Source organism: Aotus nancymaae, unplaced genomic scaffold (genome assembly GCF_030222135.1).
Source record: "Aotus nancymaae isolate 86718 unplaced genomic scaffold, 86718_ANA_hifiasm-v0.15.2.pri h1tg000025l, whole genome shotgun sequence".
Lineage (NCBI taxonomy): Eukaryota > Metazoa > Chordata > Mammalia > Primates > Aotidae > Aotus > Aotus nancymaae.
The window spans coordinates 15,523,995-15,537,018 of record NW_026988438.1 but is presented as its reverse complement, the minus strand read 5'-3'; the positions used below and the strand labels follow the sequence as shown (position 1 = coordinate 15,537,018).

Genomic DNA, 13,024 nt, shown 5'->3' with positions numbered 1-13,024 from the left:
TTTTCTGGAAGAAATTGTAGAGAATTCATATAATTTCTTCTTTAATTGTTCAGTAAGATTCACTGGTGAAATCATCTGGAACTGATATGGGTTTTTTTGGAAGTTGATTAATAATTAATTTTCTTTCTTTTTTCTTTTTTCTTTTTTTATGAGAGAAAGAAAGAGAAGGAAAAAGGGGGAGAGAGAACAGGATTCTTGCTCTATTGGCCTGGTTGGAATGCAATCTAAAAATAGGTATTAAAAACTTCTTTTATACTGATAATTATGCTTAACAATGGAGACAGGAAGGAATAAGGGAAGAAAATAACAAACAAACAGCCAACCAATATTTCATTTAAGTCTGTGAAATTCTATGCAAATGCTGAAGAGTGATTTACTTCCAATTTTCCAATTATGTGGTCACTTTCAAAATAGGTGTAATGTGATACTGAGAAAAATGTATGTTCTGTGGACCTGGGGTGGAGAATTCTATAAATATTCACTAAGTTTACTTATTCCAGGTCTAAGTTCAAATCATAGATGTCCCTATTAATTTTCTATGTTGTTGATCCGTCGAATATTAACAATGTGGTATCAAAATCTCCCACTATTATTGTGCGGGAGTCCAGGTCTCTTTATAAGTCATTAAGAACTTGTCTCATGTATCTGGGTGCTCCTGTATTGGGTGCATATATATTTATAATCATTAACTCCTGTTGTTGCATTGATCCTTTTACCATTATGTAATGTCCTTCTTTGCTTCTTTTAGTCTTTGTTACTATTAAAGTCTATTTTGTGAGAGACGAAAGTTAAAACTCCGGTTTTTTTTTTCTTTTTTTTCTTTTTTTTTTTTTTTTTTTGCTCTTCATTTAATTGGTGACTCTTCCTCCGTCCCTTTGTTTTGAGTCTTTGTATGTCATTTCTTGTGAAATAGATCTGGATACTTTGTACCAATGGGTTTTGACTTTTTATTCAATTTACCTGTCAGTGTCTTTGATTGGGGCGTCCACTCAGAGACCTAATTTGAAAGTAGGCAATTACAAAGACGACAGGTGGATGAACTCACAATGAAGGGAAGACACCAGTGTAAAAAGGCTGAGAATACCCAAGATCAGAATGTCTCTCCTTCTACAGGTGATCACAGTTCCTCATCAACAAGAGAACAAGGCCTGATGGAGAACGAGTGCATTCCATTAACAGATTTAGGCTTCAGAAAGTGGATAATAAGGAACTTTAGTGAACTAAAAGAACATGTTCTAGCCCAATGTAAAGAAACTAAGAACCTTGAAAAAAGGTTTGACGAAATCCTAACGAGAATAGACAATTTAGAGAGGAATATAAGTAAATTAATGGAACTGAAGAATACAAGGTCCATAGATAAAAAGCAAAAAGATAATCTACTGACTTTCCTCAAATAGTGAAATAAGAAAAGCATGAGTGTAGTCCAATTCTTAGCATGGAGCTGCATGTCCTTGTTATTTCCTGCATCTCCATTCTGAGGGTCAAATTTTACCTTTTTGCCTTACTCCAGGAGTTCATGCTAAAGCTTCATTTTCGGAGTCAGAAATTCTATTTTATTTAATTCTTCTAAAATGATTTAGCCTGCAGGCTAAAGAATATTCAAGTTGGGACTGGCCCAACTGTTGCACAATTCTTCAGTGAATTGGCACACTATTTGGCCCATAACCAGCTCCCATTTCTAGCCCTGCTGACTCAATGCTTTGCATACCTCTATGGTTTCTAGCACTAATCCTGCTATCTACTGTATATTTTTAAGAAAGTCCTCAAATTTTAAGTATGATAATGACACTTTGTCTCCAGTGCTGCTATAGATTTTTGTTATTCATGAATCACTTCTGTTTTTCAAGGTGATTTTATGAATAAAAGGAAATACTGTATCATCTTGTTTGGTGACATTTATCTTTTTCTACCATACAATGGGTGAATAATCTACTGGACAAAGTGATAATTCTCAGGCTAGCTGAGACTAAATAAAAAAACAATTATGCATTGGTCTGACCAAAAACTCAGCTTTTTCACTGGTACATTTAGAATTTGTGTTTGTGCAAATGAATCCTTAGGTATAGGCATTTTTACCATGATACTTTAAAAATGCAAATTGTTATATGATGTTTGTACAATTCATGTCAGTACTTCTGTTTAGAAATTGTTTTCTTAGCCGTTTTCTGAATAAGATTTAGGTCCATTAACATTAAAAACATACATTAACAAATATATATTTTCATATGAAGATAAAAATATTAATTGTGGTTATTCCGGCAGGTAGAATTTAGAGTGATGTTAATATTTTTTGCTTTTAGATTGTGTTTTCTAAATTTACTACAATAAACATATATGTAACTTGAAGGGGAACTTTAAAAAATATATATTTGCTTTTGTTTCTGCTGGACAAATATATCATGCCCATGGCTACCAAGAGAAGTAGTCACAAAGAGTAGCCAATTTAAGAAGCAGAAAATAAAAAAGCAGAAACAGCCTTATATATGCTGATTGCACCAAGATTTCTGTGTGTATACCATAGTGTAGAATGCAAGTTTAAAACTTCATGTTATTCCTTCTGTGCTGTTTCCTGCCAGCTGTTGACCTTCAAAACAACATATTATTGAGATGACTCATGCGAACCAGCGTGAAATAGGACATGTTACTGCTAGAAGTTCTCCCTCTCCTCACAATGTAGTTTGGCAGTACTGTATAAAGGCAGAACAAAGTTGTAAAAACTGAGATTAGAAATTAGTCCTGTCAGCACACCTTAAAAGAATCATAATTTTGTTAGGATGTACAATAAAAGAATCAATGTTAACTATTTGCATGACAGTAACATTTATTATGCAGAAGAAATATGTGTTCACAGCTTTATGAAATCCCTTTTCAGTCTCCTAAGGCCTAAATATGGCAAACACAGATCTTAGTGGACTCCATTATAATTTGGCTTACAACTCACATCTCTTGAAGGTCCCCATAAATTATATGAAAATTATATGCATAAAGATTATTTTATGAAAACATAATATTAGCATTTTCCTTTTAAAATATCTGGGCCTTATCCAATAAAAGTTCCTGTGATGTCAGGGACAGAAGACCCTAAATGTAGAAGTAACATTATGAGGCATTCGCAAAATCTGGAGAAAATCAAGAGTAAAAAATATTAACATTTTTACTTACTATGAAAAAATTAGGCAAAATTTGAAAGTGTGGCAAAAAGTTGGGTACTGTATCCCTTCCTTCAATGTCATACTGGGGTGACAGCAACCTAATGATTATCTAAAGAAGTGGGTCTCATACTTCAGTGTGCATTCAAAATCATTTAAAGAACTTATTAAATCATAGGTTGTTGGGTCCCACTCAAGAGTTCCTGATTCTGTAAATCTGGCAATGGGGCCTGAGAAAATTCATTTCTAACAAATTTCCAGGTGATACAGATCCAGTAATTGCTGATTCAGGAATTATAATTTCAAAATCATTGATCCAAGAAGATACCTACTGTACACTATGCATTAACATTTCCAGGTATCAGTTTATAGAATTCTGTTTAGTAGAAATGAAAATAATTTCTGTCCAGAATAACAGATAATACTAAATATTATTGCCCTATAAGACATTAGCAGTTTTGTATCTTACCCAATTACCTTAACTGAATATGTCTGTGTGTGTGCATGCACGCACACACATGTGCATACATGTATGCATAATAGTTTCTCAACTGCTTTTTGAACTGGTTTTAATATCTTACTGGTTTTCTCATGAATGTGAGTTCAATAACTTTTTTATACTTGTTCATATTATATTTGTATGACAGTAATGATTTTAGTTTTGTGAAAATTATACTTTAACTCATTTGAATGAATTTTTGGTGAAAATGGTTTTTGAATGAATCTTGGTGATCTTTTGGATTTTTATCACATAATTGTAACAAGTATCATACACAGAGCATCAAGGTAACATCTTTTAAATAGAAAGGTACATATTTTGTGAAATTACTTTGAAATTTCTTTTTTTTTTCAAGTTTTTTTTTTAATGATAAATTTTTTTTTAAATTGCATTTTAGGTTTTGGGGTACATGTGAAGAACATGCAAGATTGTTGCACAGGTGCATACGTGGCAGTGTGATTTGCTGCCTTCCTCCCCTTCACCTATATGTGGCATTTCTCTCCATGCTATGTCTCCCCAACTCCTCACCCCCAACTCTCCCTCCCCTATTTCCCAACAGTGCTCCCCTCCCTGTGTCCATGTGTTCTCATTGTTTAACACCCACCTATGAGTGAGAACATGCGGTGTTTGATTTTGTGTTCTTGTATCAGTTTGCTGAGAATGATGGTTTCCAGGTTCATCCATGTCCCTACAAAGGACGTGAACTCATCATTTTTGATGGCTGCATAATATTCCATGGTGTATATGTGCCACATTTTCCCTGTCCAGTCTATCATCTATGGGCATTTGGGTTGGTTCCAGATCTTTGCTATTGTAAACTGTGCTGCAATGAACATTCGTGTGCATGTGCCCTTATAGTAGAACGATTTATAATCCTTTGGATATACTTTGAAATTTCTTACATTATTTCAATAGATTTTCTTTTCTTGCCTCAGATTTATGTGCTTCAATGTTTTCTTGAAACTATCAAGACATTATGTGATATGATGATGACTATTAATCAGAAATAATTTTCTCTTCATTTTATTTTGACCACAGAGTCCTTTTTATGTTAACATGCAGAAATAGACCACATGACTATGCATGTTTTTATCAAAATTGGGTGGCATCCATATTAGGTAGTATAAAAACATATTTTAGTATAGAGAAATAATAACAGAACATGAAAGTCAGAAGTATATCTGTGCTTCCAGGGATTACATAAATGACTGGGACTTCATAGCTACAAGTTTAACTCCCAATTTATTACTAATTTCCTGTGAGTCTTGGAGAATGACTAAGCTTTTTCATTCCTTTGCATCATCGTTTGCCAAGTATAATATTTGCAGGGATATAATTTAAGATTGTAAGCAATTTTCATTAATTAGATGGTACAGTAAAAAAAGGGTATTAATATAAATATTCAAAACCACAATGAAATATTATTTCACATACATTAGGATGGCTACCACCAAAACAAAAACTAAAAGAAAAACAAAATGATAAGTGTTAGAACAGATGTGGAGAAACTGGAATCCTTGCACACAGTTGATAGGAATGCAGAATCATGCAGCCACTATGGAAAGAGTATGGCAGTTTCTCAAAAAATAAAAAAAAAAATTATCTTGTGATCCAGCAATCCCATGTCTGTGTATACATACAAAAGAATTGAATGCAAGATCTCAAAGAGGTATTTGAACATCCATGTTTATAGCAGTTTCCACCAAGAGGTGGAAGCAACTCAAATGTCCGTCAGTGAATGAAGGGATAAACAAATTGTGGTATATCCATATGATGGAATATTATTCAGTCTTAAAAAGGCAGGAAATCATGTCACATGCTACAACATAGATGAACCTTGAGGACATTATGCTAAGTGAAAAAACTAGTCACAAAAAGACCATACCACATGGTTCTACTTGTATGAGGCATCTAAAGCAGTCAAGTTCATAGAGACAGGCTGGGTGGAGTGGCTCACACCTGTAATCTTAGCACTTTGGGAGTCCAAGGTGGGAGGATCACTTGAGCCCAAGCGTTCAAGACAAGCCTGGGCAATAGGAAAACACTGTCTCTATTAAAAAAAAAAATCAGGCCGGGCGCAGTGGCTCACGCCTGTAATCCCAGCATTTTGGGAGGCCGAGGTGGGTGGATCACGAGGTCAAGAGATCGAGACCACCCTGGTCAACAAGGTGAAACCCCGTCTCTACTAAAAATACGAAAAATTAGCTGGGCATGGTGGCGCATGCCTGTAATCCCAGCTACTCAGGAGGCTGAGGCAGGAGAATTGCCTGAACTCAGGAGGCAGAGGTTGCGGTGAGCCGAGATCGCGCCATTGCACTCCAGCCTGGGTAACAAGAGCAAAACTCCGTCTTAAAAAAAAAAAAAAAAAAAAAAAATCATAGAGGCAAACAATAGAATTATGGTTACCAGGGACTGGGAAAATGAGGAAATAGGGGGTTGTTGTTTAATGGATATAGAATTTCAGTTTTGCAAGATGAAAACTTTCTGGAGATTCATTGCAAAACAATGTGAATATAATGAACATCATTTGAACTCTATACCTAAAAATAGTTAAGACTGTAAATTTTATGTTGCATTTTTTTGTTAAACCACAGTAAAAATACAAAAAAAAAAAAAAAAAAAAAAAACTACTTCTGGATAGGATTAACTTTATGGCTTTAAGAGAAGGCAGCTTCAGGAACCTAATTCCAGGCTCACTACAGGATTCCCTTTACCCTGGTATCACCTTTATTAACCTGTTTTATGCCTTAAGTGTTACCTGTGGAGCATCCTTCCTTATGACTATGAGCATATTTCCCATTGTGAATAAATATCTAAAGTAACAACCTGTAATCAAGCATTTATATTTCTAAGGACATTTATGAATAGGCTTTGACTGAATACAAGAAAGAAAAAGCAGGAGGGCAGAGTGACCTTGGTGAAGGGAGATTAAGAGTCTGGTGAAGCCTGGTTATTTACCAAAAACTTCATCTACTTAACTCCATGTCAAGCCTGCAAAAATATTTTCCCTTCCTATTTCCTGTTGCCCTGGAGAAAGTTGCTGTTACCATAGGAAAGGGAGTCTATGTGTGTAACCTATGCATTCCTTTCTAGGGGCAGACAAAAGAAACATTGTGAGTGAATGACTTCCACAGTTCTTCAGCTCTAGTCCATTAGTATGCTCAGTTTTAAGCGCTATTTTTTCCTTTTTGAAGTACTTAAATCCTTTATTGACTGTTTCTTCTCATTTCCACATCTTCTTTTAGTTCAGTGGAGGAACATTATGATTTTTACAAAGGCGTCTGAAGTGCCAATCCATTTTAAGGTCAGTTCAAACACAGACCACTTACCTCTCAGCCCTATGCTGTGGAACTTACTTCTGGAAGAAACCCCATTCTTAATTTTATGATGTTTTTACACATATCCCCCCCATAAAAGTGGTTACCATAGAAACTGGGGAGCAAGTAATTTGGTAACTTTAACAGAAGTGCATACTTGCCATTGCTAAAGCTGGAATAACAATCGTGCATTTACCAGGGGAATACAAGACTTTCTATTGTAAAATTGACTACTTCTTTTTTACCAGGTGTTCCATAATTCTTCAAGTGTATTCCCAACATGGGAACAAATGTTTTCTGTATTAATGATATAGAAAAATATCTGTTTTTTTTCTTTTTTGACATAGCAGTATGGTAGTGAAAAAATTAAATTTACTTGATTTGTATTACCTTATGTGTCTTCATCATTCCTTTTGCTTCTAAGGCTTTAAAAGGACATCCTTGAAGATTTGTGGGGTTTTGGCTCCCTTTATTTTTAATTAAACATTGATATAATTCATTGTACAAAATTTGGGGAGCACAGAGAAATGTAAAGAAGGTTTTAAAAAACCCATGAGCCCACTATCTGGACTTAACTTTAGTTAATAACTTAATCTAAGTTCTCCAAGTATTTTTTCATACATAGCTGAGATTGTTGGAGGCTTTAATTGCAATTATAAAATGAATTGCAGATGCCTGCTTCAATGAATGACTGGGATACATGTATAAAACTGCCTTGCCTAGTACTTCTTTACCTTTATTCCTTAGCGATAGAATCTAGCCGAGCCATCTATCATTCAGCACAACTTGTTAACAATATGCTCTCATTTTTGCCATAAAATATTTTCTGATTCACATGTAGGGTTATGTAATTTTGGAATTTATTTCATGGAGAAATACTAGCTAGAGGGAAGAAACCAAGAAATACCTTTGGTAACAAACACCGTGTCAGAGGATGGATCTATCTGGAAAACAATCCCTGCTGACAAGGTGAAGTTTGTGGGACTTAAGATGCCAAGAGGGTATATGGTGATGATGAAAGATGAAACTGTCATGGCCAAAACTGGGCAATGGTTGTTCCTTCTGTAGGGGAGAAAAAGGTTTTGTTTCTTTTCTCTATCCCTCTTAGAGCCATTGGCTGGGGCCCTGTAAATTAGATTGACAAAAGATCCATTATTAAGAGAAAAACGAAGTTTTTTAACATGTGCGATGTGTGTACACAGAAGAGCACTTGGTGTTGAGTAACTCAAAGGAATGGTTAGCATTTGGGCATCTTAATAAATTTTAGAACAATAAATTTTGCAGATGTGAGAAGACAAAGGAAAAGGACTTTGAGTTTCTAGGGCAGCCAATTATGGGAAGGTAAATATATGGGGGAATGAATGAAAGATAAGGGCTAATTAATAAGATTTGTTACATAAATTCCTCTGGTGCAGTCTCCAGACTGATAAGGGTCTAGAGCTGTCTCCATCTATTACCTCTGTCCTTCCTGGTGGAGAGGAGAGAGAGGCACCTTTACAAATTTATGTTCTGTTTTAATCAAATGAGGAAGAGTTTTTCTTATGTCTATTTCTTCTTAATTGTCTTCAGCTCAAAATAATCAATATACCAAAATGACATATTTTTGGGTGCATATTCTACATCTCTTCACTTCCATTTCTCTTGGTAATGACCCTTGTTGCTGCTTATAAGATTGGCTTTGAAAGTAATGGGGCTGAGGATATTTGTGACTGAAAATTACAGATAGCTGGGCAATGCTGTAGTCAGAAGAAGGATCATTGACTTAAAGCTTGTATCAAAATATATTCTTCATAAGAAGACTTGTAATATTAAAAGCCTTTCTCTCAAGGTATACTATATAGCATTCAGTGAGTGCTTACTGTATGTCAGGTACATGGCATTTATTACCTTATGAAATCCTCTTAACAGTCCTGTCAATTAAATGCTGTTATTTTTCTCATTTTAGCAATGTACAAACTGAGTTACAAAGAAAGTAAATTAACTTGCCCAAAGTCAACTACTAGTTAGTAAGGAAGTCAGAATTGCAATTTCCACAACCTGACTTGAGAGTCCATGTTCTTACCCATGTTTTATTTTGTCCTATCTAGTAGAATTAGATCAATAAACACTCTTAGACTCTATGAGCATTGTTCTCAGTCTTTTCTGGAAAAAAATAAATTATCAGATGTTAAATATAAAAAATATTTATCAGTATTTATTCTAAAAATCTTAGAGAAAACTTTAAAATTTTTAAAAATTAAGCTCATATCTTCTCTCCTTTGTAATGAACCAAAAGGATTACTGGGTGTCTTTAATGGAAAACTAGGCAGTTGTCTAAGCACATTATTACTGTCATCTGATCTATAGGTTCTCTGTATTTTTCCTTTTCTTTGAGTTATTTTATAATTCTTGTAAGTTGTAAATAACTGATAGCAATGCAAGCAATTACTCTCCAGAATCATGCACATGAATTTTGTCTTAGGGAAATTCAACGGATTTCCACTTCTCATGGAGTAAGAACATTTTACACCAATTTGTAAATAAATTCCAGCATACTTACTGCTTATATATGCGTATATTCCTTAACACTCCTTTGGACCAGTTGTAACATTTATGGGTCCCTCATTAGTTAATGAGTTAAATAAAATCATTGACAGGTGTCCATTTTGTATTTGTATGTCAATCACAATTATACCCTATTTTAAGCTTCCAATCCTACTTTTCTTTTTTTTATTATAAGCAGTACCCATAAGTACATCCTACCTTAAATATATTTTAAACTCATCTTTTCTGTTCCTTTTGCCTTATCTTGGCCCCCATTATCTTATCAGGACTACAGCAACAATCTAACTGGTACATAAGTGATGAATAAATTCACAAACTCCCAGGTTTAGGATCAGGATTATAACAGTTATTGTCAATAATGGGAACAGCTGAATTTAAAATAGAAGATACCAGGGCTCTAAGAAGTTTACTCTCCTAAAAATGTTTCTAAAATACAGTTTCGTTGTATTTCTGTGAAATGATCTTTATCTTTCTCTGATAATGCATGTTAGTACAATATGCAGATTCCTTACTTCAACAATAATATCATTGCTTTTGCACCTAAAATTCAATAGGCTTTGCAGTGGCTTGAAGCCTAGCAATATCTCCTTCGTTTCTTTAGGCATTGATGGATGACATCATTTGTACATTACTTGAAGTATAAACTATTGGAATATTTAAATTAACAGTAGTCAACTTAGCTGGTTTTTAAAAAATTGTAAGCTTAATAACAGGATTAGATTTGATTGGTTGTAGCAGGGGGTAGAGAAGGTGGCATTAGCAACATCAACTTCAAGCATGATCCTTGCTCAAAGTTGCTTTGTTGTTTTGCAAACATTTCTTCCAGTAATTACTAAACTTAATGTCTATGCATATTCTTGTGGTATCATAAAAATAGCATAAACTTTAGTTCAAAGTTCTTAAGCATGACCTGAACACATTAAGAGTGAAGATATGCCTTGTGTAAACCCTTGGACCTCAGAATGACACCACAATCCACTGTTTGGAATCTAGCGGTCACATGAAGGGGCAGGTGGATAAACATGAGGTTTCCAGAGTACATTCTGAAGCTGGAAGGATGCTCAGCAATTACCCAAGAAATATTGAAAATATCCTCAAACAACCTTGTTTCCTCAAGTTTCTTTGAGTATATACACAAATTATTAAAAACAATACTCTTGGAAAGGTTCAGAAGCCGTGCAGTAATTGCCTAAGTGTCATAAAAAATAGGAAGACTAAACGTTCTTGAAAGCCTCAGGCATACTGAATTTGTCATTAACAAAACATTTGAATTTATGAGGACCAAAGGCTGAAGAAAAAGAAAGGGAGGCTATCCTGTCACTACTTAAGCTGAAATTACAAAGGCTATATATGTTTCCATTTTCCACTGCCGAATTACAGTAATGTAAACAGTGTTAAGAATGTCAGTTTGATCTGCATTATAAAATGAATAAGACATAAAAATACTCTTCTGAAACAAAACTTTTTAAATTCAGATTTTTCTGAAGCAGCTTCAATATTTTAAAAATGATGTTTCGCCACAGATATGAACCTTATGCATGTCTAAGCACAATTAGAATTTATATATCTATTACAAAATGTCCCCTTTTTATTGATAATTATTATACTACAAAAATTGTTGGGGTTTTTCCTTAAATAACATAAATCCTATTGTTAGCTTTCATTAAGAAATTATCCAGCACATGGTGAAAGCGGCAATAAAGTAAAAAGAAAGTTATCCATAAACGTTATGTAATTACACCACCCAAAACTTTCCAATCTGTTTGATTTATAAAGTCTCCTTCAAGTTTTAAAAAATCATTTTGCCTGTTTTCTATGGTAGATAATAAAAAGCTGAATTTAAGTAAAATATTTTATTTTATATTAGCATATCAATAAAAAATACAAATAACATTTACCTAAAATAATTTTAAATGTTAATATCTGATCATTTTTATATATATAACATTTACATATATACTATATTTATATGCTATATATGTAAATACTGTAATATAAATACATATTTATATTTATATAAATATCCTATATATAATTTTATATTATAAATATAAATATGTAAATATATTTACATATGTATATATTATTTATATATTTATATTACAATATAATTTATATGAAATATATTACATATAAATTTATTTTATATTTATATTATAAATATATACATTTACTTATATATGCATATTTTGAGATATAAAATATATCTATATAAATATATAAAATAAAATATATTATTTTATAACAATATTAATTTAGGCTTCTCTCTATTCAGAAAAAAATGCTGCTTGATTTTCTTTAAATTATGTAAGACAAAGACTATTTTGTCAAAAACAATATTTAAAATGAAATATGTTTTATTTGGGGACTGAATGCATGTTAAAAATACACATTAATACATAACCAAATGTTATGCATCAAAAAGACCAAAACACCTTTCATAACCATGCAAGTTTAGCATATGCTTTAAAAACTTAATTGGTTTGTATTTCTAGGCTATTTTGAAGATCTTCCCATAAATAAAACATTTCTTAGGAGTACAGTGCTTGTTTCTCAATACATGGATGATGTTGTTATGTTTTTTTCATTGTAACACAAGCTTTTCAAGTTTCTTCCTTGAATAACTACTTAAGAGTATAGCTTCTGGATCTGGTGAATACCAGTTTTTGTATTATAATTATGAACAAAGCAGAACTGACTGGATAATACTATGACTGAATGGATGAGATTGATTTATTCCAATAACACAATACCAAAGGGGAGTAAACTTTTCCACTGGGGTATGATACATAACCATTTCATAAGAATTTCTTCAATGTTTTTCCTTGGATTAAAATCATATTATGGACAATGAAATCCTTAACAAATCTCTTGAACCTGTTAACTTACTTTGCAAAATGTACAATTTCAGAAATTTTTATATGAATAACATTTTATCTGTAAAAAATTATGCTTTTATTTTGACAATTCTTCAGAAATATTTAAGAATTCAGAAACAGAGGTATACCAAAGCAATCTAAAATACTTTTAGCATCTCTCTTTTTGTGTAGCAGATATAGAAATCACCATGATTTCTGTATTTTCCAGGGGAGGCATCCCTGGTCAATTTAAAAGATAATTGTAATTTTTAGAAAACATCTTAGAGTTTGCTTCAGCAGCAAGTATACTAAAATTAAAACAATTTAGAGAAGATTAGCATGACCCCTGCACAAATATGACCCACAAATTAAGAAATAATCATTAAATAGTTATTTAAGAAATAACCATTTCTTAAAATTTTTTAAAGAAATGGTTATCTATTTCAATTGGATAACCAAATGCAGAAGAATAATGTTGGACCCGTACATTATACTGTATATAAACATTAACTTAAAGGGAATCAAAGCTCCAAACAGAAAATCTAAAACTGTAAAACTTTTAAAGGAAAACATAGGAGGAGAGATTTATGACATCAGACTTGGCAATGACTTCTTGGATATGACATCAAAAGCACAGGCAACAAAAAAAAGTAGATT

At 32.9% G+C, this 13,024-nt stretch overlaps 1 non-coding gene across 1 annotated transcript; it reads left to right on the top strand.

Annotated features, from left to right (window-relative positions):
• Positions 1–12,655: 12,655 nt before the first annotated feature.
• Positions 12,656–12,759, top strand: LOC135276570 (U6 spliceosomal RNA). The gene has a single exon (XR_010344131.1). It is a non-coding gene; the product is annotated as a U6 spliceosomal RNA (small nuclear RNA).
• The last annotated feature ends 265 nt before the right edge of the window (positions 12,760–13,024 follow it).